Source organism: Cyprinus carpio, chromosome A11 (genome assembly GCF_018340385.1).
Source record: "Cyprinus carpio isolate SPL01 chromosome A11, ASM1834038v1, whole genome shotgun sequence".
NCBI classification, from domain to species: domain Eukaryota; kingdom Metazoa; phylum Chordata; class Actinopteri; order Cypriniformes; family Cyprinidae; genus Cyprinus; species Cyprinus carpio.
Window position 1 is genome coordinate 20921853 of NC_056582.1, and position 8620 is coordinate 20930472.

Genomic DNA, 8620 nt, shown 5'->3' on the forward strand with positions numbered 1-8620 from the left:
TATGAAATGCAATTTTGGTTTTATGCTTAGGCATAAAGTAGAAAATCTAGCAAATTTTTTTATAAATAATAAATAGAAAGCTTAAAAAAATCATCTTTATTTTAAGCTGTAAATAAAACTCTGGGATAGATGCTAAAACACCATCAGAGTTTGGCCGGTGTATTTCAGGAGGCAGCTTACAGAAGCGCCAGAGAGCAGAGGACCTGTTTGAACACCAGCAGCAAGATCTCAAACAACTTCCTCTAATGAAGCATGGTAGGACTAGCAGCTGGTTCCTCTGATCACACACGCCGCCACTTGAGGAGACTATCGATCTGCATGTATTAGAGAGGGGGTTAGTGTGATGATTGACAGGCGGGCGTTTACAGTTCATTTGGGCCAGTATTGATGAAGCAGAAATATCAGTGGTAATCTGAGTATGAGGAGTGTGTGTGTGTGTGTGTATCCCAGTATGAGTGTATCTGGTAGAGTGTGTATTATTATTATTATTAATATCTGATATGAGAGTAGAGTGTGTTTTTCACCAGTGGCTGGTATGAGAGTGCTCCCTAATTATCGCTGAGAGGACTGTGTGTGTGTGTGTGTATCTGGTATGAGTGTGTGTGTCAGCTTGTGTGTCGCCGTGTGTGTGCTGTGTATCAGTATGAGATTGTGTGTAATGGCTGAGCGTGAGAGAATGACTGTGTAGTAATTTTGTATGAAGAAAGTGATAATGATATAAATTATGAAAGAGGTGTTTCTAAAAACATTAATCAGTATCTGAGTATGAGGAAGGATTAATGTGTGAGTATACGGTATGTGTGTGGTCGTGTGTGTTTGGTGTGTGTGTGAGGTGTGTGTGTGTGTGTCAGAGTGAGAGTGTGTGTGTGTGAAGTATCGAGAGTCAGCGTAGTATCTGAAGTGTGTGTGTGTGTGTGTAAATGTGATATCTGAAATCATCAGAGAGAGTGTGTGTGTGTCAATATGAGAGAGTGTGTGTGTGTATGTATCAATTATAGTGTGTGTCAGTATCGAGTGTGTGTGTCGTCGATTGAAGAAGATTTTTTTTTAATCACGAAATTAATTATAGTTAATTAAATATATATTAGTTCCCCAATCTCTGTTAATGAAAATGGTTGTCCTAATTACTGTTGAACAGAGTGTTGGATGAAGGGGACTTTTACTCTGAAAGCTTGAGAACCGCGTCTGTAGGTGATTTCTTATAATTTCATGTGAATCCAACACAGTCCTTTGTTTCTGATGTTTATTTCTCTGGCCACCGGTGCTGATTTTAGTGGCTCATTTAGTCTTGAACATTATTATACATTATTATAATTATGACTGGCTCGAACGGAGCAGCAGAATCTGAGTAATAAGTGTTTGATCACTGTTGTATCGGCATGCACAGGTTTATGAACTCAGTTTTTCTCTCTGTGAAGAGAAACCGTTTTACAGATTGTGCTTCAATACTTGAAAAATAAACGTCTCGTGTCAAACATAAGAAATCTGATATTTCATACTGTATGAAGCCAGAGATTCATGATAATAAAGAAGGACTGACTTCAGCTTCTTCACTGTGCATTAACCCTTCACACACACGAGAGCTGATCGCACCTGATGCGCTTTAAACGGTTTCAGAAACCCAGTGATAATGTCTGAAGATTAAATCAAGAGAAAAAGTTACTGGGAAAGCAAAGTGACAGAGGAATTCAAATGAAACATCTGATCTAGTCAAGAGCAGTGAGAGATTTTCTCGTTTGTTGTGTGAGTAACGTGAAGGACAGACAGCAGGAATATTAGACTGCTGTCACTTTAAGAGCTGTGGTCTTATATACTGTTACACGTGTTTCTTTCTCAGCTGTTTGCTTTCACTGAAGACCAAAATTACTGTTTACTACTTAGGATACTTGCACACAAACAAATGTGTATTTATTGTTCAAGGCCTATAAAGCGGCAAAAATAACTTCACATGTGTAAAATAACTCGTGCACATATAACCAGACGAGCTCTTTCACTGCTGATTGTTTCAAATAGCTTAAAATCACTTGTTTTTAAACAGCAATGCTTAAAAGTGTGTGCAAACGATATGTTTTTGTGACCACAGACAACAGTCGAAGCCCTCTAGCGGTGAACCGTTGTATCGCCCGCCCCTACTCCAAGACATGAACACGATCCACTTCTGAAAGAGATTTACAAGTAAAGCACACTGACTGAGATTCAGTGCTCTGAATCAGTTCATGACGACTCTGAAAGTGAATCGGTTCATTCGGAAGGAATCTTACTGTCATCAAATGATTCCCATGAACAAACAAATAAACAATCCACACGTGAACGTGCAGCGATTCACTTTAATCAAACTGAAAAATAAATAAAAGAATTATGAATGGAACATTCCGGAATGATGACGCTCAAGGAAGAAGACATGAAGATAAAACTAAATGCAAAAAATGAGAGAAAGAGAGAAAGTGTGTGTGTGTGTGTGCGTGCAGAGAGATGAAAAAGAGAGAGATGTGTGTGTAAAGAGAGGAAAGAGAGTGTGTGTGTGTGTGAGGAGTGTACATATGTATATGTGTGTGTGTGTGTGTGTGTGTGGCATTAGAGAGGAGAGAGAGTGTGTGTTCCATTAGTATATATGTGCATGTGGTTGTTGTGTGAGTGGAGTGGTGGAGTAAGTGGAGTGTGTGTGTGTGGTTTCTCTGCTCTGAAGGAAGCGTGAGTCACACGTTTATCTCACATCACGCTCTACAGTGAGCAGCTTCAAAATCTGTTTCTCTGCTCTGAAGGAAGCGTGAGTCACACGTTTATCTCACATCACGCTCTACAGTGAGCAGCTTCAAATCCCTCGTCTGTACAGGAAACACAGTCTGGATGGATGGAATGATGAAGCACAGGAAGTTCGTCTGTACAGCAGAGAGACGGTGGAACCATTGATACAGTTCAGTGTTCTCAACTAGGTCCTCTAGTGGATGGTGACCCGCTCAGAGTCACTGTGATCTTTTCGAGGAAGCGTCGGCGGGAGGAGGAGGACAGAGGCGTCTAAGAGTCCCGAGCTTCTCCATGAACACAGAGACAGACAGAGGAAATGACACGAGAAAGAGGACACTGGTGTAAGCCCCCAGAATCCTCTGCGTTCATGGAGTGTCCTGAAGGTGAGCGTACCGGCCAATTCCCCTCCCCCATATTTTTTTTTTAGAACACACTCTCTCTCCTCTTCTTCATCACCACGGCGCTCAGCGTCACTTTGCTCCGCGCGACCGCAAACAGTTTGGAAAAGACCTGAAACCAGAGACGTGTGTTAGTAACACACACACACACACACACACACGCGTGTGTGGAGGTGAAGAGGTCAGAGGTCACTAGAGGGCAGAGCTCACCTTCCTCGGCGTCCTCTGTGTGAGCATGAAGTGAGAAGAGAGCGAGACGTTACAGACAGAAGAGTTTCAGATCTTAACTTCAGCTACACTGATCTTCAGTATCAATAAAAGATCAAATCTAAACCACAACCATCAACAATCAACATCATAATCATCACCAGCGAGGGGGTCTGATTCTGGGGAACCTACATGATGACCAATTACAAAACTATACCGACCACATGATGATGGTTACAGAAACTATACCGTTCGAAATAAATAATGACCAGGTAAAAAAACTATATATATATATATATATATATATATATATATATATATATATATATATATATATATATATATATATATAATAATATATATATATATACTATATAATATATATATATTAGAAAGTAAAAAAAAAAAAAAAAAAAAAAAAAGAACATTTAAAAACATTGTGCTTTTATCACCTGCCTTAGAAAGTAAAAAAAAAAAAAAAAAAAAAAAAAGAAGTTCAACATAAAAAAATAAATAAATAATAAATCAATAAATCTACAATATAATAGAAATATATAGTAAAAAACATTCAGTACTTATGACACCTGTCTTTAGTTTACCTGGAAAAAGCGTTGATTAAATAAAAAATAATTTCATAAAATGAAAATATCCATATAAAAAATAAAATACATCATAAACAATAATAACAGTGTGAAAATGTAAAAGTTTAATATTTTTGACACCTGCCTTAGAAAATTCACTTAAATATAAACAAAACAAAAAAATATAATAAATAAAATAACAAATAAAAAGAAAAGAAATACTTAAAGTGTACAATATAACAGAACCAATAATAACATTAAGTTCCTTTGACAGCAGTCTTAGAAAAATATAAAAAATAAAAATAAAAAATAGATATAAATATACACAAAACAAATGGACAAATAAATAAATATAACAGAAACAATAAGTTTGAAAATGTAATGATGTTTAGTGCAATACAATATATAAACAATAAAAACCAAGTGAACATTTAAAACCTAAAAAGCTTTAAAAGTGTTTTTGACCACTGCCAGACGTCATCGTGACCTTCAGAAAGGTCATAATAATGTTTGTAATGCACCTGGATGGGAGACAGAGGTGAGGAAGACGAGAAACTGCAGAGTAAGAGTCGAGGACCACAGACAGAGAGAGAGAGAGAGAGAGAGAGAGAGACAGACATTAGAATGTACAGTAGTAGTGAGTAACAGACATACACACAATATATAACACTGTATAAAAAAGCTCAAAAAACACATTCAATGTATACACATACTCTTTGATCAGCAGTACTGCTTGTATTTGGACTTGGGTTTACCATATCAGCTCCTAGGGGCTTAATGTCTTAAGGGTGTATTGAATTAAGATTTTTTTTTTACATTTTGTTGACAAAATAAGATCGTACTTCTAATACAATGGAATATACAAAGGCATTAATTCACATCCAGTTTTGGCTACAAACTAAAACTATCAGATTTTAGAAAAAAACATTTCAGACATGGACATAATAATATTACAGGAAACATGCAAGCAAGGCAATCAGAAATCACTCTTTGGCTCCTCCAGGATGCTGTAGAAATATTTTTATCCTCTATAAAACATGAAAAAAATCACCGTGGGAAAGAGATTCAGGGGGGAGCATCATAATCTAGCACAAACAAAGAAATTAACCAAATACATCAAACAATTAAAAAAGAAAGAATCACATATCTAGCTCCAAAATCAACAAGCACCTTACAAACCACTAAAGATGTTTTCTTAGCAAACTCCTCTACTCTTCCTCCCTCTGAATCCATACTATAGCCAAGAGACATCTTTTGGAATCTCTCCCACGAGTCAAATAAACCACTTGGAGGCCCAGGGTATAGTCTCTTGAGATCTAAATCTGGGACAGAGTCTCTTCTGGCTACACCACAGATAATGGGAATAGCCATTTTTTTGGACCAGAGCTTTACAAATGTATAAACTTCCCAAGAGAAATAACACTGATGACCAAGTAGATAAAGCAGGGGAAGCTTCTGATGGGAGCTCTATGAGGAAAGCTGGAGTGTGCACCTGAGTCAATGGCAGGTAAGGAGGAGCTCTCTTGGGAAGAATTGCACCTACAGTTCATTTCCTTAGTTTGCTCCAGCAGTAAGATTACATGATCACAGATTTAGATCCATTCTCTTTCCAGGCATTCACAGTCAGAGCCACTAACACCCTATCAGATACAGTCAATTTACTGTTTACTAAAAGAGGGACAACAAATGCAGGCATACATTCCACAGCCCAGTAAGCTATACAACATTAGAGAGAATTACAGATAGAGACAAAACAGCACAGAAAAAGGAAATATTTGACAGCAATTAGCCATCCAAAAGAAGTATATGTCTACTTATGGGCAATTTTCTAGGCAAATTTATCCTCATAATCAAGATGAGTATCAATCTGGCTGCCAGAGAACATAGTATATATTTACATATTTGGCCAATTTATCTAACTTCCATTCTCTAAAGAAAATCCATAAAACAACACAAGAAAATGAAAAATGGATTTGATTTAGGCTGTAAAACCATGAGAAAAAATTAAGACAATTATCAAATCAAAAACACCGACATCAAACAATGCAGATTCGCCACATCAATATTGTAGAAGAAACTCAAAACAATACTCTAAAAGTACCTCAGAAAAAGAGAAACATTACATCCAAAATCAACTCAAAACTATTGAAGAATCCGTAAAATTCTAACAATTTCTGGGACAACTGGAATCACTTGCATAAAAAAGAAACATCATGAACAAAACGGCCATACAAAAAAAATGCAGAGACACCTGGAAAAATCTAACGAACAACTTTATAGTGAAATTACAATAAACCCAAGAACAAACCCAAAAATATGAAAAAAATGATTCACTTATGGAACATACAATTTAGTAAAATATCAAACCCATTAGACTACCCCATTACCCAGAAAATGGAGCAATTGATAAAATCCAGGCCCTAAAAACAAAAGCAAGTGGACCCAGATGGCATCCTCAGTAAGAATGCTCAAGAACACAGAGCACAAATTAAGATAAGCTCTACTAAAACTGTTCCAGCTTAGTTTCTGAGTATTCCCAGTCATTTCCTGAAGCCTGGAATCAAGGACTCCTGCACTTTTATACATATTCAAAGAGTAGGGGAGACAAATCAGACCCAGAAACAACTACAGAGGGGCATCTGTGAGCAGTAATCTAGGAAGCTGTTCTGTAATATCATCAACACAAGACTAAGTACACTTCCTCACACGAGCACAATGTCCTCAGCAAAATCAGATTAGATTCTTACAGAATTATAGAACATCAGCCACATCTTACCCTACACACCCTGATACGACAAATACATTAGCAAAAACAAATCCAAAATATTTGCTTGCTTTGTAGATTTCCAGAAGGCCTTTGATTCAATTTGGCACTTGAAGTCTGCTGTAAAACTTCCTGGGAATCAGGTAATTAGAGGAGTAAAACATACAATATTATATAAAAACAATGTATTCAAAGAATCAATGCATAATTAAAATTGGAAATAAACGAACAAGAATTCTTCACTCCAAGGCGGGGAGTGGCAGAGGCAGGGGCTGTCCACATATCACGACCCTCTTCAGAAATATCTACATTAATGAATTAGCGACAGTCCTAGAACAATCAGCGGCACCTGGCCTCACACCATGACTCCAACATAAAAGCTCTTGCTGTTTTGCAGATGATCTAGTTCTGCTGTCTCCAGCAGAAGAGAGTCTACAGCAGAACTGGGCATCCTGCACCGTTCTACTCAGATTCCTAGGCCCTGACCATTAAATCCTAAAAACAAAACTAAAAGTACTAATAACATTCCAGAAAGAGACCCAGGATTCAGGGGAAAGAGACACAGCTTCACCCTTGAAGTACTTGACCAAAATGAGACATGCCTGGAAACTACACATACCTCAGGCAAGAAGATGGAGTGCAGCTGAAAGTAAGCTAAATTTGGCTGTGAATGAACTGAAAGAAAGAGAGAGAAAGCGAGAAAAGGTCCTTTTATTCCATCAAAAAATCTATCCAAATTGAAATACCAGATTCGAATCTAGCTCAAGAATATTCCAATCCAGTCATTGAACCTATTGCATTATATGGCAGTAAGAGTGTAGAGTCCCTCTCTGAATCACGAATTTGAAAAATGGGACCCAAAAATCCGATTGAAGCCCTGCATGGGATTCTGTAGAGTATCCTCCAGAGTCAGAGGAACTACGAACAACGCATGCAGGGCAGAGGCTCAAACCAATACCCTCTACTAATGCACATTTGAAACGAGCCATCAAATTTGGAAACACCTAAAAATGGCGGCCCCAATATACCATTTTGAAGCCCTTAAAAACCATAGAAGTAGACCTGAAAAAGTCCCTGATTCAGATGATCCTGAAGAAGCTGCAGAAGCAAATAACCACGACTAACAACAGCCAGCATCAGGACTCACAGAAATATCCATCCACAATTTGGCCCCAACCAAATAACCAAAAGCACAAAAAGAAAATTATCTAACTTATTGGGCTGAAACAACAGAAAACAAAGTAAGCTTAAGATGTATTTGGCCTAAATAGAGATTACACAGCTACCAGAATATCTGAGTACAGTTAAAGACTGTAAATTAAGAAGACAGATGGCGAGGTACAGACTGAAGCAGTCATACTCTGACTATAGAACAGGCAGATATCGAGCAGCACTGGCTGCCCAGAGAGAGAGCCATATCTGCCTTACTGTAATCATGGGGAGAGTGGGGCAAGAACAACTTCCTCACCAGCTACTCTAACTATGAAGGAAATTGAAAATAAATTTTTATCCCAAATTTGAAATGCTACCCTGGCTTCAAAATGTTGAACAAAACACAACTTTGAAGTATTTTGACATTACAGTGAAAAAGAAACAAGGCTATCTTACTAGCGAAATGCGGTAATTACACATATCACAAAAAAAGAGGAGGAGTCAACAAAATCAGTGATGCGCCTACACACACACACACACACACACCACAAACCTGAAACATACACCACACACTTTTACATTTGAATTATAAATTGTTTAGAATTTTAAAATGTTATTTATTCCTATTTTTTAAATGTATATACATGCATGTATATAGATTCAAATGTCTATAAACACTATGCTTTGGCAATACATTGCAACAATTATCATGCCAATAAGCACACATATTAAAATTAGATTGATTGAATTGACAGACAGACAGACAGAGAAAA